General features: G+C 37.6%; 2 protein-coding genes across 8 annotated transcripts in view; one reads left to right on the top strand and one right to left on the bottom strand.

Annotated features, from left to right (window-relative positions):
- The window catches only part of CMSS1 (cms1 ribosomal small subunit homolog), a 240226-nt gene that overhangs the window by 31110 nt on the left and 184689 nt on the right, over positions 1–24427 (top strand). The window lies entirely within an intron of this gene.
- The window catches only part of FILIP1L (filamin A interacting protein 1 like), a 153510-nt gene that overhangs the window by 26956 nt on the left and 102127 nt on the right, over positions 1–24427 (bottom strand). The window contains exon 1 of one of the 4 annotated variants that reach the window (XM_069868076.1): positions 6778–6949. The exons of the other annotated variants lie outside the window; for them this stretch is intronic. The gene's annotated coding sequence lies outside the window, so the exon portion shown is untranslated. Of the gene's footprint in view, positions 1–6777; positions 6950–24427 lie in introns of those variants that run through there. 4 annotated transcript variants of the gene reach the window in all.

The raw sequence follows: 24427 nt of genomic DNA, 5'->3' as shown, positions 1-24427 counted from the left end.
CTTCATAAAATCAATTCACATTCAAATAACAATTTAAGTAGCCTCTTCACCTCTGATGAATTGCTTAACATCTTTTACTCTCAGATCTATTGATTTTGGTGTGTTGAAGTAATATTTTCCATTCTTCTACGGTCCTTGTAGTTTGCTCTGTTAAAGACCAAATACCCTGCTTAAGCATAAAGAAAATCGGGTCCTTTAGCCATGTGTGTCCACTCTTAAGTGCCAGTTAACGGTTTGTATCTAGAATCAACTTGGGTGTTTTCTTTGTGGCTACTTGCATGTTTGTTCAGCATCTGGAGAAACTGCTCACTTGCTTTGAAAAATTGTTTCTGTTTCTTAGGAAAAAACCTTAGGATTAAGACCTGTGACTAATGGTTTCTCAGACTATTTCAGAATTGGTCTGTACAGTCTTCCTAAAGACAAGAGAATTTTTTTTTTTTATTATTTTTAGTTGTTTTCCGGTTTTCTTTCTCTGCCTTTCAAAAACTGTCATGGAAAAAAGTGGGTTTTTTTTTAGGAAAGAAGGGCAATCATGTGTATGTATGCTTCTCTTGCCCCTTCATATGAAGGCTTTCAGACTCAGTGTTCCCTGTTCTTCAAACAACTGTTAATTCAGTCAAACATTCCCTGCCTCGTTATTGTACCCCAAATTGATTTATAACTTGGTATCATTGTGACTGAAGGAAGTTTGGCTACAAGCTGTATTTAATCTCTCTTCTTGCCTCTTGGCTGATGGTCTGTGATGTTTAGGTTCTGTTTTACTATTTTGAGATGTCACTGAAAATGGAGGAGCTGTAGCATGCTTTCACGTACAGTATGTTTCTGATGTGATACATTTTAGGTTTTATCATTAACTTATGATATAGTTTCAAATGCTGAAAATAAAAAGACCAAATTATATCTAGACAGAGCTTGCTAGCTGCTGAATCAGACTAGATATGAGGGTCATTTACAGGTTATGTAATGTTCCCTTGTTAATTTCTGATTCCCCTCTCCTTTTTAATCCTGATTGAAATAGGAGAATTTGGCTATTTACAAAGATGGCAATAATCGTGTGGAGCTTTAAGCAGAGGATGGAAGCAAAGAAAGGGCAAGCAGACACTTTCCAGTGGCTGCTCCTATGCGTACCATGTTACGTTTTTTCCTCCCCCTTTATAGGGTTTAGCAAGATATATAAGCTTGAAGATCCTTGTCAGCTGTTGTCTGCTGCTTTCCCAAGAGGAAATCGATGCGTACACCTCCTAGGGCAAGTCTAAGCATTCTCCACTGCGCTGTCCTCATAGGGAGTCTGTTTTATCCGTATTGAGCTGACGGATGTTGAAGCTATACTTTCTGACTTGGCTTCAGAGGGCTTTTTTAATCCCCTTGCTCAGCTTACACATATGTAAGCGAACACACATACCCATTTCTATATTAGATATGTTTTTAGAAAGATATTTTGGAAGAAGTTTTAAGCCTGCCAAGGTTCATGGTGGCCTTTTCACTGAAGCCAATTCACTATTTAATTTGGGAACGACATGACCTGCTATTGAAAAGCCTTTTCTCTTTACATGAAGGAGTATATCGTAATATTTTGCTAGTTGAGAAAATGTTTCAGCTTTGAGCATTAAAGAAGCATTTTTTTCCCGCCTTTCTACATTGAATTGAGGATGTTCAGCATTGGATTTCAGATACTGAGGTCAGAGGATGGTTGCCCCAAATGTGGAGCTGTTGTACCCTCCCAAGTTCAAGTGACCAAAGTTTAAAAAGGTAAATTAGGTTCATATAATTCACTTTCCTGTTTTAACAGGTAGGGATTTGAAACAGAATTGCTCTGCTGAGGCTGAGAATGTGCTTGACTGGGGGGAGCATTTTGAAGTTGAAAACAATTGTGGCATTTACTAGGTGGTTTCTGAGAAACCTCTGTGTAACCAAATAGAATGGAATCATGCTTGGGAATGTGGTGGGTGACATTATGGGTAAGCCAAGTTTAATGGTGATAAAACTTCCTAATTTTCTTCATAATTTGACTTAATGACTGAAAGCTATGAAAACTTTACCAGAATATTGATTAAATCCATAAAAAGTTAATGGAATTCAGTCAGCTCATACTTTCTCTAAGATGGTTTTGTCCATGTGCTGAAATCCAATATGTAATTAAAATGTGAGTTTTAAGACTGCCTTACTTTCCATTTTTAAGCAGCCAATTTTGTGTGGTTTTTCTCATGGTAGTGGCAGCATGCTGCCTCATCTCAGTTTTTAAGGTTTTTCTTCTTTCTTTTATGCTCTCATTGCTGTAGTTGCTATGCAAGCACTAGATAAGCTGTGTGTTTCCCGTAAATAGAGACATAAAATTTAAAATCTATTCTCTGCAATGAATTTGAAAGAAATTGCTTTGAGTATTAGATTTAAGTCAGGTCTTCAAGAACTCTAACGTATCCTTTCTTTTGAGAGTAATTTTTATGTTCCTTCACAGGTCTTGGGAAGCCTATAAAGGACAATGAAATCTGGTTGATGTGTTGTTTTGCCTCCCTGATATGTATGCATGATTAATGTTTTTCTTGTCAGAAGCATTTTGGCTTTTCCACCTATGTTTTCAGTTATGTTCCCTGGGTGCTTGTGTACCCTACCTAAAGCATGTCTGTAAAGGTTCGTTGAAGCTGAGCATGAGCAGTCAAGTGGTCGTGAGTTTGATTGCATAGGTGAGTGTGCAGTGTGAGGCATGATGGCTCGAGTTCTGCTTATTTACCTCAGCAGCCACGCACTAGTGGCCCTTTCTAGGTCCTCTGTCCAGCTTGAGGATCAAGTCAAGTAGTTGTGTTATGTCACTGTGATATGCATGACGAGCTGTAGCAGAAAGAGTGACTTCTGCAACAGGCAGAAAGTATGAGTATTTATCAAGTTGAATGACCGAGGCTATAGGACTTTGAGTTGTGTTGAAATGTTGTTTAGCAAGGTTGGTTTGAACTTTCACCCCTAAGCTTTCCATTTTGTTTTTAAATATACAATGTCATAAAATGACGCTGCTGAGTGTTTCCTCAGCTATCCCTTGTTTATTGCATGAACATTCACCTGTTCATTGTCACCTCAGTTCTGCTCTTCTGGTGAGGAGGCAGTGCTTTGGGAAGGGCTGATTTTCTGCTGTTTTTAACTGTAAGGCTACAGGCTGGGACAAAAATCTTCTAATGTATTTTCCTTGAATTTATGAACAGGTGAGAGTGATCTGTGAATGCTTGAGTTTGCTCTGCTGGTTTATCAGCGTGAGTGCTGTTAGTGCCCTTCCAGAAACAACACTGTGCCCTGCACGTGCAATCAAAGTGATTTTTGTCTCGATGACAGAAAACACAGCAAACTTCAAAATCAGCATAACATACTGAGAGGTGTTAAGACTTAAAGTGTCCATTACTTCACTTAAATCGCTAGCCTGGGTGCTATATTTAGGATTTTTCAGCAATGCCTCTTACCCTTTTGGAGCTGAGTAATGCAGTTTAGTGAATGGTTGAACTAATCAAGCTTTCAACTACTTCAGAAAAGCTCAACATGAACCTCAAGGATGCCATGGCAGAATCCTTTCAATATGAGAAAAACAAATCTAAGCAATGACAAATAATACGTTTTTATTGGTGAGACATGGTTTCTGAGATCAAATCAACTTGATGACAGGCTAAAGTAATGAGGGGAACTGTTAAGGAGTCAGGCCTGAAAGTATTATTTTTTTGAGGAGGATAGGATGTTTTTAAAGGATACGTCTTCCTACGTCGTAAACTCCTTAGGATTCCATACCTAAAGTATTTTAATTGCTTCTCTGACTGAGATATTTTAATTGCTTCTTTAATGAACAGTATTCAGGTAATAACCACACCCAGGATTTGGGAGAAGCTGTTCAGAGGGGAGGTCCAGAGGAGCAGTGGCTGCTCATTTGCCCATGCCAAAATACACCTGGTAAAGAATTTTTCCTGAAGAAAAGTACCAGCCTTTTAAGGACTACCACAGGGGAGTAACTGGGAGTAAAACTAGGCTGTTTTTTTTCATCCTATGACAGTGTCAAATGTGATTTTTCATCAGAGTATTAGGTAAATAATAGGGAAATGCTGTTACCTGGCAAAAACAAGTGTTAAATTAATTTTAGTAGTACTGATGAGGGAAGTAAAATAGGTGTAATCTATATCCTTTGGTTTTCTGGATGAGGTCTCTTAAAAATTCTATGGCAAGCAGCTACGTGTCATTGGTCAGTGGAGGCAAGGAAGGTGACAGGGAACGAACAAAGCATCAATGCCATTTGTTAGGAAGCTGACTTTCATTTCTGGAGGATATGCTTGTTCTTAAAATGCTTTCTTTTTCCATTGGAGGTTGCAAAATGATACTATAAAAAGAAGTTTAAGTCAAGAAATACTGTTGAAGACAGAATTGTGTGATAGTTCTTTTACTGTCTGCTTTTACTGTGAAGTGATGCAACCTAACCTTTTAATTGCTTAAAATTAGAAAGAAGAAATCTGACAAAACAAAGGATTGTAGTAGTGCTGGGGGGAAACACAAGTGAGGCATTTTAATCATTATACCTCAGTTTAATTGTTTTTGGACTTTTACCAGTATAAATGAGAGCAAAATTGGCCCTGTAAGCATTAACTGAAGAATGTTTTTCCCTTTCAATCCAAGGAAGACAGACTATAGGAAATAGAGTTGTTCAGGCTTTTGATAGATGTTATGATTCATATTAGACTAGTGGTATTCACAGCACTATACAGATGGGACTTTGGATATTGATAAAACAATAATTAATGGTAAATGTTACCCTCTTGTGTTGTATTTGGGGAAGACAGAATAGTCTTAGCTATGGGCAGGTTTTTCTTTCTGTTTAGTGCCTTTGTCAAGTACCTATGTTTATTCCGTGTGTAGAATTTCTATGAATATTTTTTCTTCATCATATTGTAGTCCTTTGACTTTAGTTTCTTTTTTACTCAGATACGTTTTTTTGAGGTCTGCTACTTTAAATTTGGTTCCTAACATATCTTTTCACAACTTAGCTAACTTTTCTACTTTATAGCTTGACAATCGGTTTACTGTTAAATCTATTAGATATAGGATATGTAGGAAACCACGTAATCATTTATCAGCAAAGGGATCTAAAAATACCGGGGCATAGGTTGCAAGTCTGCAGATATGACAGAATAGTGAGCAGAAGACATTGTAAGTGGCTTAGGATACTGATCTGGGTATTAGTTTTCTACTAAAATCTTAAATTTGTTCTGGTTGCTAGGATTTTTTTCATTCTATATATACTATACAGAACTCTCTTCCCTGATTCTATAGCCAGGCAGACTCAGGAGGGCATCAACAGAGTGTAAACTTTGCTTGTTACCAGAAAGATTATCTTGGAAATATGGATGTGACCTTTATCTAAATGCCAGAGTTAATAATACACAAATACCTGAGTTATCTTTGAAATGAACTATATCTCTAAATATTCATGGTTTTAGAAGCATGTGGAAAATAAATACTTAAATAAAAGTCACGAAAATGTTCACACATGATATTTTTACTTGGTCCGTAAATCCAAGTATGCTTGATAGTACAGCAATGCATATGATTGTATCAGCTTTGATTTTTTTTTTTTTTAAATATATACTTGTACAAAGGTTTTGCAAGGTTTAAATCATTAAGTGAAGGGGAAAAAAAAATCCTTTCTGCTGTCCTGATATTTAAAGGGAAAGCATGTTATAAAGACATATTTTACATTTAAGAAGAGTTTGAGTGTAAAGATCTTACGGAGTCTAACCTTTCTAACACTTCAAATTACACATAAGACTGCATAGAAATGCTTATTAGTCTGAATTTGCCAGTAGGACAGTACAATTAACTTAATTCCAGTTGTTCCTATAAACAAGGATTTAATAGGTCTTGGCCCTTAAGGGAGAGGACAGTGCAGTTTTGTATGCTGTGCAGATGTGCGTTATAAACATACCACGGTCTAATGGTTAAAGGTGCTTAGTGCCTTGTCAGAACTACTTTCCTTTCTCTGTATTTTTGGTGTTAATAACTGCAATACTGTTTAGCATCTTGCACGATAAGCTTAGAGACCAGTGGGTTTTCTGATTTTTTAAAGCCTCACCATTTGAGTTAAAGTTTTTTCCTGAATAATCTGACAGTTCTGTCCTCTTGCGATTTGACACTTTCACACAAGACACAGAAGAGGGAAGCAGTGTGTAGGAGTTGAGAAGTTTTTTAGTAATTTAAGCTAGTTGTTTCTTTCAGACGGAGCTTAATCTTATTGCAAAGTAACGTTTGTGGCAATTTATACAACCTTCTGTAAACTACAGTAAAAGTTGTTCAAAAGTATAGTAAATGCTTAGAGACATATGTGCCTTCATGTCTACTAATGTATAGCATATGCATATAAATGCACCATAAAGAGAGGCAGTAGCTCTACCTAATATATTACAATACAGTTGGACTCTCTCCACTGCTTTAAATGCAGTCGTGATTTTATCTGACTATTTGGAAAGTGTGTGTAATTCATAACTACCTCCTTTTTTTAACATTAAATTAATTCCTCATCTGCTGGCTGTGTAGGAATTGTTTAAAATAAGGTTTTTAACGCTTGAAATAGTCATCCTACTTCTAAGTAACCAGACGTCTTCTAGATCTTGTGATGCTGTTTTGGGGTATTGTTTCTCAGTCCTCAACCAGTTTTTTTGTTTTTTTTTTGAAGGCGAGTTTTAAAAAGAAGTATCTTAATAGGAAAAAGCAAGAAGTGCCAGTGCTTGCCAGAAGTAGTTTGCTTCCCACCCTCTCCCTTACCTTGCGCTCCTGGACTATAGAAATCCTGGGTCAGCTATTGCTCCATGGTGTGAGGCGTTCAGCTGTAGCATCAGAGATGTGAGCATTCCACCAGTCCCACTAAACAATGAGAGATAGGCTCTTTGCATGCCCCAAGCCTATGGAGCATTACGTCATTGCCTTGCCATATAAGGCACTCCGTGTTGTGCAGACTCGTCCTGTCTGACTGGTGCACTTCAGTGATAGCCAGAACTTAGAAAGCTTATTAATGTGTTCTGGCTCCAGCTGACGCTCAGGACTGTGTGAAATATTTCATTTGTCTACCAGTTCATGGCCAAGAAGAATGTGCGGAAGGTTTGGGTTAGAATAGTTCCTTTCTATTATTGATAATCAAGTCGTTAGAAGTTATCAGCTAATTAATTATGATGTTTTCCACTTAGTCTCACAGCCTAGAATTTGAGAAGGGAAACATTAAATTAAAGGTCATCTTCTTTAATTAGTTGTTCTAAGGGAGCTGCTTCTTTTTTCCTTACTTTCTTTAATATGACAAAAAAATGTGAATTTAGCTGAACTCCTCAGAGGGTGATATGAACTTCGAGCCTTGCTTTTTCTCCTCCTTCTGTGAAGAGTTGGGGTCCTCAGAGGATAGTATTTTATTTCCTGATGATGTAACTACAAAACAATTCTCTAAGTGATGATGGGAAGGCCAGATGAAATCTGATTTTTTTTTTTTTCCTCTTCTATGTTTTTCCTACAAAAGCCTTTCCTTTTTGTGTGTTTGTGTTTCAGCTAACACAATTAAGCAGTCCAGCCAACTATTTTTAGTAAGAAAGTCTTAAAGGAATGAGTCGTTTGTTTTGATATTTAGGAAAGAGACAGGAAGCCAAAAAATAAGATTTAGATTGAAAAGCTTAAAATGTATCTCTTGTATTCCCTGTCCTTCAGTGTACATTCTGAATAAACATTTGAGAATGTAAGGAAGTAATACTTGAAACAGGCACAAAACTCACTCAAATACCACTAAGGGTTAATGGCAGTTAATGAAATAAACTCCTTCTATGTTGATGGCTAAGCTCGACTATCGAAATGTGTTCTACACTATTTTGTGCATCTCTGTTAAATCAGTTGTCGATGAACCCACTTTATTTGCAGCATTTGAATTTTATTCCTCAGATAAACTTTAGTACAGCTTAAGCTGTCCTACTGCCTGCTTTTTGTGTGTTCTGTCATACTTGAACATAACGCTAACATGGGACAATTTATGTATTTGGGAGTGTTGTCTGTGGATACGGAGCAAATGGTGATTAAAATGTTTTTATTTCATTAAAAATACAGCTATGTCTTAGCTACCTTGCACATACTTGCCCTGAATATCATCTGAAAAAGGTACTTATTCTTTTGTTGGAAAATTTCCACCAGCCCTTTGCACTACTGTGACTGGGTACACACTTACTCAGAAACGTGCCTCTTGTCTGTATGGAGGGTCCTGCTGTGTCCCCTCTTTGAAGTTCCTGAGGAGGTTCAGATTTGGGTGCCTGATCAGAAAACTTCCAAATCTGTTTGGTAGTGCAATACCTGTATACTGACCCTTCAAAACCAGTTTTGGAGATAATGAAATGTCTTATTTGAATATACCAATGGACAGACCAGGACACTATTTTATTTCCTATTATAGGGAGATTTAATTACTAAATCCAAACAAAAAAATAACATGTCCTTTAGCTGAAATTAAACTGTTCAGTTGCTTCATTAAGGGTTTTGGGAACATATTGGGAGTTACATGTCCATGCATTCTTTTTTACTTATACGTGTGTGTGTGCAAGCATACAAATGCTTCGAGTGAAAACGTTTGTGTATATTACTTGGTTAATATTTTCTTTCCTGTATCTTGCCCTTCACCTGCACATCCCTGATTTCTCTATTCTAGCTCCGTATGAAAATAACCTGGGGTTTTTTTGTCCTTCCACATGAAAAAGTTGTTGTAAACCATACACAGCATGGAAGAAGAGAACTTTCTCAAAAGCTGGTAGGCAAAAAAACCCCATCTTTACAGCCTGGTTCTGTTCTGGAGTTGCTAGGAACACTGCTCAGATAGTGCCAGTGCTAAGTTTATTGGCAGGCTGGGGGCAGGCTAGAGCAGGGAATAGGGAATGCAAATCCTCCTGTTTGTAAGTCGATGTTTACATGGGGGGATGGCCAAAGCATGAACTTCTAGTTACTTGACTAATTTTCTGTGATACAAAAGTGCACATCTGTGACCTTCTGGCAAACAGCTTTATCAAGGAGCATCAGCTGAGTGTATAATGAACTGACATCCTTCTCTTGTATTGTCACAATTTAATAAAGGACAGAATACAGTACTATTCCAAGGCTTGCTAAGGAACTATGTCATTAAACATTCCAAGTTTTTGGTTCCTATAACATGAAAAGCTTATTTGTATCTGAGAGAATGAAGAGAGTTACTAAGAAGCTTTACTTCCCTGTTTTGTGTTCTATTTTACAGTGTCTTCCAGCATCTGTAGGTGGAATCCGGGTGCTGGTGAACTTCATTAAAGGGGGAAAAAGCATGTGGGCAGACAGATATGCCTGTCTCTTTCTACACTGCTCCCTGAAAATGAATTCTGTTTCTTTAGTTACTATATGTAGTTGTTCCAAACTGATGCATTTGCAGGTATTGTGGAGACAAAAGAAACTGTGAATTTGTAGAAATGACAGATCAAATGAAAACCTTATTAGGTCATTTGGTGCATCTCCTGTCAATTTTGGGCTGGTCCCTGCAGCCTGATTGCAGTGACTTTCTTGCAGTCTCTCCGCTTATTGTTTTGTATCATTACTACTTGAAAATAATAGTGGCTGGAAAGATGGAAGACTGTAATAGGCAGGAAAAATAAGCTAAGAGACTTTGTGGCTGCTATATAGACTTTATCTCAACCTATCTGAATTCCTCCCATTACTTCCATCATTTAACTACTTCTCTTTCCTTTTTCTTCCCATGGCAATTCATAGCAGCAGTTCCCATGTCCTTAAACCCCTAACCTATCCATTGCAGCATTTGACCCCTTCCTTTGGCCATTTTGTATCTAAGATAAATAAAGGAAATTAGAACTTGGGCCTCAGTTCAACAAAGCACTTAAAGCATGGTCCTGTGTGTTTTTGTTGAAAAAGGAAAGGACTTCAGCATATGCCTGATTTTACTGATATATTGAAATGCTTGGCTGAATCAGGCTCTTGGTCACATTTACTTAATGTAAAAAATGTTGAAGCTCAGGCTTTTGAAATTCTCCATGGGGTCTAAATCTTCAGATTAGTGTCATATTCTAAAAATAGACATTTTTACAGAAGCACGGGTATTGTCAAAGATTTTTATTGGCCTTTTTCATTACTGAACCATTTGATTTTTTTGGAGGTGTCTGCTTAAGTTTTGCAAGTGATACCACAGAACTGAAACGTGCAAGGCTGATCAGTTGAATTTTAATTACTTATTCAAATGTGATATGATGTTTAAGGCTTTAATAACTTGTGTGACTTCAAGGAATTTGGTTTTTTTTCCTCCAATGTATGCTTAGCCCTGTCTCTGAAGTCTGTGGGAGTTTTGGCATTAATTCAGTCGCAGAAGGCGCTCTCTTTAATTATTTCTTTCTGGATTGATAGCATCCTTGAAACATTTCTCTGTCCAATTTGTCTTTGTTGTTTCTTCTAGCATTGTGATTGATGCTGCCTTAGATTTCATCAGTAAAGAGTGTTTTGGTGGTTTATATCCTAATTCATAGATTAATTTTTGAATATTACAAAGATATGTAGAGGCTATTATGGCTAAGTGACAGTCTGAAATGCACTGACAACTGGTAAATTGCATGTGGAAGGCAAGAGGGAGAAGTAGGGGAAAGTTCTAAAGATAACATTCTTTAGATTCATGTGTCTTTTACTATGGACCATGGACGGAAAGAGATTAATATCTTCATTACTGTGTGTTTTTAATTTTTTTTGGCAGCAGAAAGAAATATTTTCCCAAACTCTCCTATTGTTTGCAGATTCAATTATTCTCCCCTTTTTTGGCAGATGCAAATAAAATTCCTAGCCAAATATTAAGGATAATTAGATCCCTTTTTTGTTGGGCGCTGCCTTGAGAAGTTGATGACTGCATCTCTTAACTCCTAATGACTTCTCTCCTAAGGAGAAATGGCAAGTGCTCTGCATCTACTTGTGAGAGGGTTTTCTTTTGTATATAGGACCAAGAGAAAATTCTATGAAAAAGACTTTTTTGTGTGTGTGTGGCAGAGCTTACCATGAACAAAGGGTAACAGAATTTAATTTGTATGCCTTCCCTTAGTCTGTATAAGCCATATATAGCCAAGTAATCTTTTCTCCCTAATGAAATGAGATAACATTCTTGAGTTAATGAAAACTCTGGAGAATAGTGTATTTTAAGAAACAGTTTGTGCTCGGAGGTTTGTTTTGTTTGTGGTGTTCTGCACCAAGTGTTTTTATTATTCTTCCCCTCCCCCTGAAAGTATGCCTGCCTAGTTGGGCTATTTCTGGAAGTATGACAGCCACTTCAGCATTAATGCAACAGCATCAGCGAGTTTTAATCATATGAAGACTGTTTTGTTGAGGTATCTTGGAAGGTGCTGTGTTCCATGGCTGTGAACATACTTGGAAGTGGTACATATTTTAAATGTCTGTCTTTAGTCATTAGACCTCAGAAAAAAAAATGTGACACTATGTAATTAGCTCCCTACTTTTCTTCATCCATCTCCTTTTGAAATTCAGTCAAAGCAAGATTCTTCTTGTAGAACTTCATGGAAATGATGTGCCTGAATTGTTTTGAGCTTTAAAACTGACTCCACATGAATCCCTGTCTCAGATTTTTTAATATGTGTTAACCCAATCTGTCAATTAAGCTATTTTGTTTGAAGTGATCAGACCTCTTTCTGAGCAGTTTAATTCTTGTTTGAGTAACAAACAGGTTTGAGTGAAGTTGACTAAACTTTTTATGGAGACATGAATTGAACATGTTGGTAAAGGATACACCTTTGAAAACTTTGATGCAGATCAGGTGAAGTAGATCAAGTTACAATTAATTCCTTCATGACGCTGACTATCTCTTCCCTTCTGCTTTTCCCTTCACATCTATTGTTTGTTTGCTTGTTGTTGTGTGATGCTCTTCCACCAATGCCTCAGAGTGGAAAGCCCAGCACCTAAGTAGAAGAGTTTTGGCATTCAGTGTGTTCCGTACAGGTTGCAAGTTATACAGTAGTTGCTGGAGGCCGTGGTCTGCTTTGAGGGCACAGCCTTGTGAGGTACATGTTTAGGTGAACGTGGACTTGGAGTGAGGCTTAGGAACTATAAGAAGGCTTGCTGGAGCCATGGATACGTAGGAGTACGGTCTTGTCATACTTTTTAGTGGTTAAGTAGAGACATTTTGATCCTGGATTCTCTCATGAGTCTTCCATTACATTGTTATAGTTCTCTTAAGTAGGCTTATTTTGCCTCCTGCAGATAAACCCAGTTGAAAATGTAGCTGGTTTTAGAGAGCTTGTCTGAAAGGTTGGAAGGTTGTAAAAGAATGACCACGGAAGGGAAACATTGCAAGGAGAGAAAATAGGCCCTTCTTTGGATCTCCAAAATCTGGAATTTGTTATGAAATCTACGTAATGAGAGACATTTTTTCTGCCTTGATAATTCCTGCCCCCCTCTTTGGGTTCCTGCTTAAAATTACTTTTTAAAAGGCTTTCTTTATTCTCTGCAATTTCAGTAGCTATACACTTGTCCCTGTTTAAAGCACAGTACTTCAAGTTATTGGTGATTTCAATAAATGTTCAAGGGATCTGTACTGAAATAATGCAGGTGCAAATGTATCTCATACAGGCCATTTTAGACTGGATTTCTAGGCATGTAGCGTAACTTGTAAAACTTAGATTCCTTTGGGATTCAGAATTGCCGAGCTATCTGATAAATTCATAGTTGAGAAATGTCACTTAGTTGTGTCATGCAATACTGTAGTCTGGAAAAGTATTTACAGAATTTCTTGATCTCCTAGTGTGTATTCCCATGTAGTTCTTTGTGTTAGTGTTGCCCACAGCAGGTACCGTTCAAGGAGTCTCTTGGGCTTGGGGAAATGTATTTAGCAGATTCAGACACTCCATAGTTGCAGAGTCTGCAACAAAAATTTCACAAAACCCTTGAGTGAAGAAGGGGAATAAATACAAAGGGTATTAATTTGGCTTTTTTTATGGCAGCCTGCATGAGACTTGTCAGCATTAAGAACTGTTACCTTAAACTCAGCAGCACTAAAGTTGTGCTGTTATCTGGGAATACTTTTATTAATCTCATGTCTCTGGATGCTCTGTCAACAGGAGGGACTATTACTAAGGAAGTCTTTCAGTAGATGAACAAAACGCTTGAATAACCTACAGATTGCTTCATGCTTGAAAATTGTACTTGAGCACAAAGAAGTGATCTAAGCAAATTGTCTTCCAGCACCTAAAAGAAAGACAAAAATTCCTTTTTTTAGCCCCTAAAATCCTATGCTTCTCTAAACAGTTTTCCCTGCAGCCTTCCCTGGTACTCCATGATCCACTTTATTTTGTGGAGTTTGTTTTTAGTTGTCAAGTACTTTATTTTTAATCTGTTTTGTTCAATTACCTGTTTTTAGTTGTAAGCATGAAGTTTCTGTTCCTTTTAGCATTGTTTTCCCCTTGGTAACTTAGTTGAAAGCCTTTGGACAGAGCATAATTTCTGGCTTCTGTTTGCTCTGGCTAATGAACTCAGAAGCTCATAATGCAAAGGTTAATATTAGTTAGATTAAAGATAGTTACAGTCCATAAAAAGTTGTGTGTAAATTAAGTGTTGTGATCATGGTGAACTCTGTAGAATGGATTAAATGCAGAGATGTATTACATTTTCTGGTAGTGATACAGTTTCATATTAGACATCTGAAGTGGTTTGGTATCTTTGGTAATTGATCTTAGCTTGTGTTATTACTCAAGAAAAAATTAAAAAGCTGATTTCTTAAATGGACGTCTAATTTCAAGTTGTTCTTGCATATCTTCTTAACATAGCTATGTTTTGACAGCAAGGGTAGTACAATGAAATACCATAGGCCTTAGTACTCTTAAGTGACTCTACAGAACAGATCTTCCAGCATGGCAAGTTTATTAATTTTTGGGTTGTTCCCCATGTGTCTACTTCCTGTCCTGTTGTGTCATCATCCCCACCAGTACATAAGCATATGTATAAGCAAATATTTGTGCCTAACTCTAGCCAGTAGCAAGGGCAGAGGGGCAAAATCAATTTTAGTTATTGTAATGTGGTTTTTAAGATAGTGAGTACAGCCTTTCTGTGAAAAATAACAGCGCTTATTATTTACTTTAACTTTTAAAGTGATACATGGAATCCAGACACTTCTATGTGTATGATAAACAAAGGCCTAAAACTAGAAGTTGCAAATCCATAAGTATTTTCTGAATTCCTAAAGAAAGTTGTATTGGTTAAATGAGACCCGGTTGTGCCTGACCTCTTAGAAACTGATAGAAGTTGACTTTTCCTACTCTAAGATGTCTGTGATTTGGGACGCATGAAGTGTATTTGTTCTTCGATGCATTTTGCTTTACCCTATTTTTTTTTTCTGGTATCATTTGTTTTTATTTCAGAATACCCCTAGTAGATGGGCAAAAGCTATGTTTGCATAAAAGAAACCAGTCCTCCTTGATACTGCTGCTGAGTAAAGTGAAGCACATGTGGATCCAACTCTACTGAAATAGGAGTTGTTATTTTGCTAGAAGCCTGAGGTGTGTCCATAGTGACATAAGGCTCTATAGAGCTCGACAAGAATAAACACTTTATTTGAGAGTTATAAAATGCCTTTGACCTTGGGGCTTGGGAATGTAAGTGGAGCCTTAACTTGTAGCTATCCGTGTATATCTAGTTCAATGCAAGTCATGTGTGGAAGATGTTGCTATGTATAGTTGGTTCAGTGGTCAGTGTGGTGAGTGGCTAGAGTTCTTAGAAAGCTTCTGTTGGGGATAGGTATCCCTGGTGCAGAAATACTTACACCTCAGAGGCTTGTGGAAACCCATGTCGATGGCTTTGTATGGGGAGAGCAGAGTGTGAGTCGGACTAAATTCTGAAATACCTCCAAACCTTTTGGGAATTGCTTTGAGCATTTTGCATATGTAAATGTACACAGAGGAGTTGTGGATACTTCTGAGATCGTATAGATGATGGTTCCAAAGGATGTTGATTTCCTCCAGCAAGTTATTTTTTAGAAGAAGCAACAGAGGAGTGTTTGCGATACAACACTGTAGCAGTAGGTTTTCCATATGTATTGATGTTACAGAATTTAAGTTTAACCAAACTTCAACTCATTTCTTTTGCTTATGTTCTGTAGAAAATGCTTTCTTGAAAGCATATTCTTTGTTTTAGGTAGCTCTCAAAAGCAGGAAACTTGCCCATTTTTGATGGTGAATTCTTATAAGCTTCAGGGAATAGCATTAGTATCTTAAGTAGTACCGAAGGAAGACAGGAAATCATGTCTGTGAATCCTTTTGAAGTATAATAACTTATTTCCTTTCAGAACTGCAGGGGAACAGGTAGACTAAATCATCCTGTGAAGTTGTGATTTTGGTTTTGGTTTTTTTTTTCTTTAACTACTTCATCAGATATTAAGAAGTCTTTTCTTTTTTCTTGTGCTATTCTGTGCTTATCTCTGATTTTTAAGTACATCCAGCACTCACTCAAAAGCAAAAAAACCCCACCAGGATAACATTTGTCAGGTGAGGTTCCAGTTTGCCTTTATCAGTTTAAAAGAAGAAAATCCTTGAGTAGCTTATTGAAAAGTAGAAGGAGAACTATGTGAAGATGCCAATATCCGATTTAGTGACTTGGAAGGAGTGATTAAGAGGCGTTTTCAGCATTTGTACTGGAATGCATGGAGGCCTATGATTGCCCTTTTGTTCCCTAAGGAAGGTCAATGGGAAAGGGAATAGGTCCAGAATTGGGAAGTAGTCCACACAGTCTCAAATGAATACTTTTCTCTTTGACGTTAATCAGATTTTAGAAAGGAAAATGTCCTGCATTTCTGCATGGAATTATCTTCGGAATCTTTTATTTCAAATAGGGCCAATTTATTGCTGTCAATTGCATGGCATTGTGGGTAGTGAAAATGGTCACCTCTTTCACAATGAAGAAAAATGTTCATTTTGTTTTCAGTAGAGCTTTGGGCATGATTTGTCTTCATTCTTCTGACTCTGGCATCATTCTTTCTCACTATTTTTAGTAACCTCTTCAGCGAGTGCAATTTTACCAAGTTGATAATAAAGCTTTATTTTTTGGTTTGTGATTATTCTGGTGAACATTTAAACATTTTACTTCGGGTAAGCTGCTTTTTCTTTCCTTCATTGACCTGAAATAAGACAGCTCCTATATATAAAGCCCCAAGAGGTGACAGTCCCTTTAAAACTGTATTTGTGTGTGTGTTGTCTTATGAAGTTCATGGGTTATGACTGTCTATGTTGATTAACAATGAATGTTCAGGGTATGTGTTGACTTGCAACATTAAGCCCTTCCAGTAATTAGAGGGGGGCTACAGGAAAGCTGTGGAGGGGCTCTTTATCAGGGAGTGCAGGGACAGGATGAGGAGGGATGGTTGTAAACTGAAAGAGGGGAGATTTGGATTAGACATCAGGAAAATTTTTTTTCCTGTGAGAGTGATGAGGCAGTAGCACGGGTTGCCCAGGGAAGTCATGGAAGCCCTGTCCCTGGAGTTGTTCAGGGGCAGGCTGGATGGGCCTTTGAACTACGTGATCAAGAGGAGGTGTCTCTGCTTATGGCAGGCAGTTGGAACTGGGTGATCTTTAAGGTCCCTTCCCAAACCCAAACTCTTATGATTCCATGATCTGAATGTAAATCCCAAGTTAGACATCTTGATAGTTTTTAAGCTACAGGTGTATTGATAGAATTTTGATTTCCACATGTAACTTTTCTTTGGAGAACTATAGAAATCCTGTGCATGCCTTTTGGGCATCTGCATTGCTTAAAGTTATCTAGAAAACATTTTTAATGTTCTTATTCATAGATACAAGTCGGGAGAGGATTACTATTTTTTTTTTTTTTTTGATAACTTGTTAACTTCAAGCAAAGGTGTGTTGTTCTGGGTGAGGTTTTATATGACTAGTTTTGAAGAAAATGGTGATTCTGTTTTTGGGTGTCTGGAGTTTGTAAGGCCTATGGAACAAAAACACCAGAAAGGGAAACACAGCTCTCCAGCGACTGAATATTTTGGACTGAAGTGCACTTGGGCTTTTGAGTTGTGTAGTTCATAGTGGGCATGCTTGGATATTTTGTTACTTCCAAAGTAGCATTACATCATCTTATTTGCAAAGTCACTATGCTATGGTTGTCTTACCATCCAAAAGTGCTCTCAAGTGGAATATCAAATATAAGCATTACATAATCAGAACAAAACCTTTACTGGTTGATCATACCCTTAGGGTAGGATGCTGAATGGTAGTTGCATGTGGATGACCTAATCTTGCAAGTTTAACCACTTCCTAACCATTCTCTTAACAACTATTAGGTGAAATAATAGACTGAGGATAAGATTCACTTGGGAAGGGTGTAGCTGAAGAAAATCAGATTTTTGATTTGTTAGGAGGTCACCTTTCTGTAAATGCACTTACGTGTACTGAAATAAACAAGAATAATCAGAAGACTTTTACAGATATGCTTATAGGCTGATTTGCTGAAATTTCATTGGGTGTAATTCCTGTTAATGAAGTCAAAAGAGACAGACCAATTTCCACTCCGTCTGTGGTTTTAATTTATTAGAAAATGATATGCTTAAAAATACTGGAAAGAAAATTTTTTCATTATGGAATATTCAATTTGTCTTTATAAGCTAATTTAAGCAGTCTTTACAGTTACTCACTGGCTAAAGACAATATGTGTAAAATTATTGTTATGTTTCTGGCATTTTTAATTGGCCCAGTTCAGAACTAATCTGGTTTTTAGTACGGTCTTTTTTTTCTGAAAGGTATGATATAGAGTTTATAGTTACCAAGCTATATGAAAGCAGTACCAAAGTTTGGTCTTTTATTGATTTTCATGGTATTCTGTGTGATCTCAGTTTAGTTTTAGTGAACCTGGACTTCAGAAACCTTGTTTTAAATAAAATAAATGGGTAAGGCCTCTTTTTTTTAAAAAAAAACAACAAAAGAAATCAAACACCACCCCAAAGACTTAAGTCCCAGCTTTACATTATGAAGACCTATAGATGATTTCATGTGTTGTCTTTAAAAAAAAATGTAGCTTTTATGCATGGCTTTGGGGTAAAATTGCACCAAACTTTCAAATCAAAACTGCTTGTCAGGCTTGAGTATGTGCACCTTTTAGACTGGAAGGCATCTTTCCCTGAAAAGACTGACTGAACTCAAGGCCACAGGTTTTGCTCCTTTCTTCCCTCTTGCCCTGCTCCCAGACTAAATTAGGCACCACTATGAGTCATCCATCTAATACTGACTTTAATTTTGAGAAATATTTGCTGAAGAGTGAGAACTTGTTGGCAACATTTTTGTTAATGTGCCTGTCTCAACATATCCTTAGAAATGATAAATTTGATTTTTGAAAGGGGCCTACAATGAAGCAGAGGAGGGACTGTTCACAAAGGCTTGTAGCGATAGGACTAGGGAGAATGGGTATAAACTGGAGAGGGGCAAATTTAGACTAGATGCAAGAAAGAATTCCTTCACCTTGAGAGTGGTGAGGCACTGGCAGAGGTTGCCCAGGGCCCCATCCAACCTGGCCTTGAACACCTCCAGGGATGGGACATCCATCGCTTCCTTGGTCTGGTGGGAGGTGTCCCTGCCTGTGGCAGGGGGGTTGGAACTGAATGATCTTCAAGGTCCCTTCCAGCCCAAACTATTCTATGATTTAGTCATTTCAGAGAATCCCCCAGTTCTTCTCCAGATTGATGTCAGATGTTTAGTGCTCCCATAAAATCCAGAAGCAAGGTACATAATTTGAAAGTGTTGGCTTCAAAATATTCATCTTCATACCTCAAGGACAAGTGGGACATAAGTGTATGTAACGTACTGTAATTCTCTAGAGGGAAAGCAGGCATGCACTGCAAAGACATGGCTGTTTTTATCTGTTCACAGCAGATGGTGTAGTTCTTAGACTTTTTTTTCTGTCATTCATCCATGGGACAGAGCATAGACGAGTATCAGTAGGCTTAATATCGTTAGTATTCAAATTTTTGGTGAAATAAAATGAATGCAAATTCTAGTTGTTATCCTTTGGATGGGCAATAGGTGGTGTTTAGCATCCTACAGTCTTGCTTTACTTCTACTTATCAGCAGTTTTGTTTAGAAATGTTTGGGCTGTGCATGCGTGATGTTTTTTTCCGATAGTTACTTGTGTAGGCATCTTTCTGTTTCAGTCCCCAGTGGTCCTTATACCAGTTGGGAGTATACTTTGGAACAAAGGGTTATTAGTTAATTTGGAGAGCTAAATATACAATACATGTTACTGATGTGTCTTTAGGGAAAAAAGATTGATTCTGTGCCCCTATGCTGGGATTTCAGTAGGAAAACATGAAGCTGTAGGATTTCTCTTTTGGCAGAGGAGCTTTCCTGCCTGAAACATTTAGACTGAAATATAGACTGAATATTCCTTTTTCTGCAAAAGCACCAAAGACCTTTTGCTTCCCCTCACTAGCAGTGGGTCATTTGAGAGTTTGTGGGACCCAGTATTTGCTGTTTTACCCTGCTTGATCGTTCCTTTTCTTCATATGCTCTTTGGAGAGAGTTATAATTGAAAAACAACTTTAAGTATGTTGTGAGGCCCTTAGTGTCCATTTTAGTGGTGGAAGCAAGTGGTGGAGCATTTCTTAAAAGTTTCTCTGTTGAATCAGCGTGAGCTGAGGGTTTGAGCTATGTTCTGTAATGTTTCTGCTTGTCAAGAAATATGACAGTTGCTTTGTAACTTCCAGAAAAAAATTAGGTTGATATAAGTACAGGCAGAAATTGGTGAGGAGCTGAAGAGGAATAAGAAGAATCTAACATTGTTTCACTTTGGGGTCACTATTCTGATAATTAAGGAAAAGCATTATTCTGCATGAATTGCAGGTGGATTCATAGGACACCTTGGAAATAACAAACATAAAGCCCTTGGATGACAATTATGTTTAAAAAAAAAAGGTGAAAATAACTGAGCATGTCCAGGAAGAATCACTCAATGACAGAATACCGTGTAAAAGAAAGATGTATTGGATAGTTCCATTTCTTAGTATGAGCTCTTGTCTTTGAGTAATTAACAACGTCCTTAAAAATTTAAAAAATAGCAGATTTCAGGCTGTGCATTTTTACTGGTTTCATTACGCTTTTGTGAACTTAAATGGAGGCAAAAGGTAGTTCTTTGGCCTCTGATTATGCAATGTAATTTAAGTAGTTTTCTGGCATTGAATATGTGGTTCCATTTTTATTTTTCCTTAAAGTTTCTACCAGCATCTTCTCAGATTTGAAAAAAAAACAAAATCAACCAACCAATCAAAACCACAACAAAATACCAAACCAAAATAAGAGGGAAGAAAAAATATCTAGAATTACTACATGGCAATTTAGATTCTGATAATCGGTTCCAGAACATCAGAGAACAAAGTAGTAAAGGTATTAGTTTTATTTGAATTCATTTTAGTTTAGTAGCTAAATAAAGATATTTTTGTGGGGGTAGCTTCTCTTGAAGCTATCCAACACATCTTTTCGCACTGTTTATCATTGAGTGACTTCTTCTGGAAATGCTTCATTATTTTTAACCTGTTTAAAATTGTATTTCATGACGGACTAACATCCCGTTATCCCTGTTTCATGTTACCAAGGTTGAAAGGTTGCTGCTGGCATCCATTTTAGTATAGAGCTTTCTTTCTACTGAGTTATTAGGGTGCTGTAATTATTGTGTCCTCATGCACTGCTACTCTGCTATTTTTTCAGGGTGCTGGAAAAACTACCTTTAGGGCCTGTGGGTGCCTTGGCATTGTGGGAAATGAAGTTTTCAAACTAACTTGCTGTTTGTTTGTGCATCCTGTTTTTTCTCTCCATTCATCTTGTTCACTTGCATAGCTTTTATTCTTTCATGGTCTTCGCCAGAGAGGAAAAAGAAGAGCACTGGTAATGCTGGTTTTTTGAGGTCCTCTGCTCTGAAACTGTGAAGCGTGCACCCAAGCTGACCTCAGGAAGCAGGATTTGCAGAGAAAGAGGCTGCAAACCACTGGTGAACTGAGTAGTGAGTTTACAAAAAAAGAATGTTGGATCACCAGTGTTGATGCTTGGGTAAGTAATTCGCAAAAGAATCTCCTCAAAGGAGGAAAAGCTTATTCAAGGTGGCCTTTAAAAAAAAAATAATTAAATTGCTTCTCCTGTACATGGCTGCAGCTATATATTCTATATATTTTGTAGCATGAATCATAGATGGCTTTGTAGTTCTACATCCCCTTGCATAAGAGGAATAAACTTTAGAGAAGAGGAAGTTAAGAGAAAACAGAAGTGTGAATAACTGCTAATGGTGCTCTCTCTGGCTCCATTCAGTCTGCTATTTCATCATATATGAAGGGGGTAATTCAGAGATTCTTTCTTGGCACGTAAGTGGCAACATATGTTTGAAACAGTGAGTGGAAACTGTAGGAAAAAAATGACAGGCATATGGCAATAGGAAGGCAACGGAAAATTTGTTGCCCTAATGTTAGCCATGCAATTGGTACACTTAACTTCTGAGGGACTGATTTATTTAAAGAAAAAATGTATGCTCCATTTAGTCAGGTTTTCTATATGTAGCCCCTATCTTGTAGTTCTTCATAATGTCTGTCCAAAGGGCTCTCTGAGGGAGTGGAAGGTGATGTGTGAGGTTCAGAACCTTTCTGCCAGGAGATGGAAGGAAAAATCTGGATGCAAAACCACAAACCTGCCTTCCTTCATATTTTCATTTTAAAAGAGGAAAAATTGAATACCTCCTGTGTTTTAATATTTGGGTCTGGGATCTTTTTTACCATGTTAAGCCATAAACATTCTTGCTAACTTATATTACAGTAAGATTTACTGCTTAGTGAAAAGAGCTGTCCTGGAAACAGGCGTCATTCAAATGATGTTTCCAGTGTGAAATACATGCTGAGGTAACCTGCTAATTCTGCAACTCTGTAACCTGCATCTCTGTGCAACTGTAAGCAAAATAGTCTCTCAAACTGCATGTGATGTCAAGAAAACATGGGCAGTTCCTTGTTTCCTCAGTTAATTTTGTGCTCTTATTTAAAGAATCAGTTTTAAGCGAAGCTGGTGTTGGGAAGGTCAACATCAAACCTGCTTCTATAGGGTTTCTGTTGACAAGCTAAATGTGTGTTTAGGAACTTACTTTGACCTACAGCTGAAAACTCTTCAATCTAGAGAATGTGTTCTCAAAAATGCTGAGGAGGAAAGCAGTCTGTTTCCTTTCTGTTGAAAAATGATTGATCAAAACCTGGGGGAATGTTTCCCACCATGTTTGTCTTGAGAAGTACGGCCTCTTTTCTGAAGAGTGGTGCAGCCCTTGGAGAACTGTAACTCAGCAACTGATTGGTCATGTTATAGCCTGTACTCTGAGGAGATCTTAATCCTTGCATGGGAAAGGAAAATTGACTAAATGACATTTTAATTTTGTTCAGTCTTCTCTCTGACCTCTTTTGGCTCTGGGATTTTATGGTCTAGTGATTTAATTTTGAGATGGTAAGCCCTATGTGAGATTATAATGGAATATTCATTTAGAAGTGGTTGTGTTATGCCAGCACATGTAGCTTATTTTGGGGGAAAGAATGACAGATACTTTACCAATCTTACTTAAATTTAAATGTAGTCTTAAACTTCTAAAAATAAATAGCAAGCCAACTCTGGACTTTTTTTAAATAAAAAACAACTCCATAATTTGTACTCTGTGGTAACAAGTAACGCCCTGAAGACTTGAGAAGCCTGAACTAGTTTCTCTAGTAGTGTAAATGGCATCACAAATAATGTCAGCAAAAGGAATGTAAACAAATGTTTTGAAAGGAAACCTATTTATGTTATTTTGTTTGTCACCCATGTTAGCGAAAAGCCAAGAAAATGCATCTGGAATCCAGAAATCTGTGGAGTAGGTTTAGTGTTTAGTGGTTTTCTTTCTTCCTTTTTATGAAAGTCAGAAGTTGATAGTTTTTCCCTTTTTGTTTTTAAACAGCAACAATTGATAATGTACTAATTCTTTTGGAGGAAAGGGGAGATATTTTTAAAGGAGTTTCCAGAAAATTTAGACAATATACTGTATTTGATAGCTTCTGTATGTCCTATTTTACTTAAGCGTAAATACATTTAGTTGTCCTGTAGGTTTCTTTTTGTAGTAAGTTGACTTTGGTGGAATTAGTTCCCCGCACACAAGATCCTGCAATTAATTGTGTGAACTAGAGTGCTGCAGGTCAGAAGGAATGAGGATTTGCATCCTTACTGTCAGGCCCTGACTCCTAATTATGGATCAGTTTTGTAGAGTACATTTGGAGAAGTTTGGTCCTTCTGTTCCGTTTGAGTTTTGGTTTCTGAGTGAGTAACCGCTAAGGGAATAACTGTTTTGTGCCATAAACCCTTCAGCTGATTTGAATGTTGCCTTGAATTGGCCATTACAGCAGCATAAAATGCTGCAATGACTTGTCCTGTTTGAGGTAGAGCTTTTTCCTTCAGTATATTGGTTAAAACATCAACTATATCTGCTGTCCTGTGGCAGAAGACAGACAGTGCATAGTTCTTATTTAGCTTTATTCCACCATGAAACTGTAGGCACAAGATGTGACATTTTTACAGTGTGAGAAACTCCAAACAATTTGTACAATGTTTTCAAGCAGCAGGGTTGCAGCATGTCTGTATGCCTTGACTGGCAACCATCCTGCAGAACAGTGAATTTTTAACAGCCATGTGCAGGCTGCCTGCTGGGCATGGAGCGCCTGTGCATTAGTTGTTTCTTATGTAATGCTAACAACCTTTTCAGCACAAGAAAACTCATCCTTTTCTTACTCTCCTTTTTCTTGTGTCCAATAGTAGCTCTGCTGTTCCATGTTACTTCAATCCCATATAGCAAAATGCAGGATGAGAGCCAGCTGCTGCTGCCATTCTCCCAACAGAAGGCTGAAATCTCTGCTTTTGTGCCACCAGAGTCTTGCCCTTTCCTAATTAAGTGACATATTCTTCTCTAGAAAAGGTGAGCTTTAGGAACTTGTTCTTTCCAGGAGACCTGGCAATTAGTTGCCCTATGAACAGTTGCCCTTTTTTTCCCCATGAGCTATTGGCTGCTTAAAACACGTCTTTGGAGCTTTGAAAAGAGCTTCATGAAGGTGTGTAGCTCTGACTTCTGAAAATGTGCCCAGTTTCTGCCCACTTTGTGGAGAATTCAGATGATAATCTGTTGAAGTAACAGTGGAGGAGTGATGCATATGTTCAAGTGGGTGAATACATCGATTTTGAGGAAAATTTTGGCCAAGTGGGCTCCTTAGAACTAATTCAGGAGGTGATCTGGGTATGGGTATTTGAAGAGTTGAATGAGGGGAAGGGTCTTGTTTCCCATGCTCTGAATTAAGATCTACTCAGTTTTCAGCGAACTGCTTTTATCTCTAAACTCAGTGAGTAGTGCTGAC

This window comes from Phaenicophaeus curvirostris, chromosome 1 (assembly GCF_032191515.1).
Source record: "Phaenicophaeus curvirostris isolate KB17595 chromosome 1, BPBGC_Pcur_1.0, whole genome shotgun sequence".
In the NCBI taxonomy this organism is placed as follows: domain Eukaryota; kingdom Metazoa; phylum Chordata; class Aves; order Cuculiformes; family Cuculidae; genus Phaenicophaeus; species Phaenicophaeus curvirostris.
Note: the sequence above shows the minus strand (reverse complement) of the source record. Positions and strands in the feature narration are given on the sequence as shown.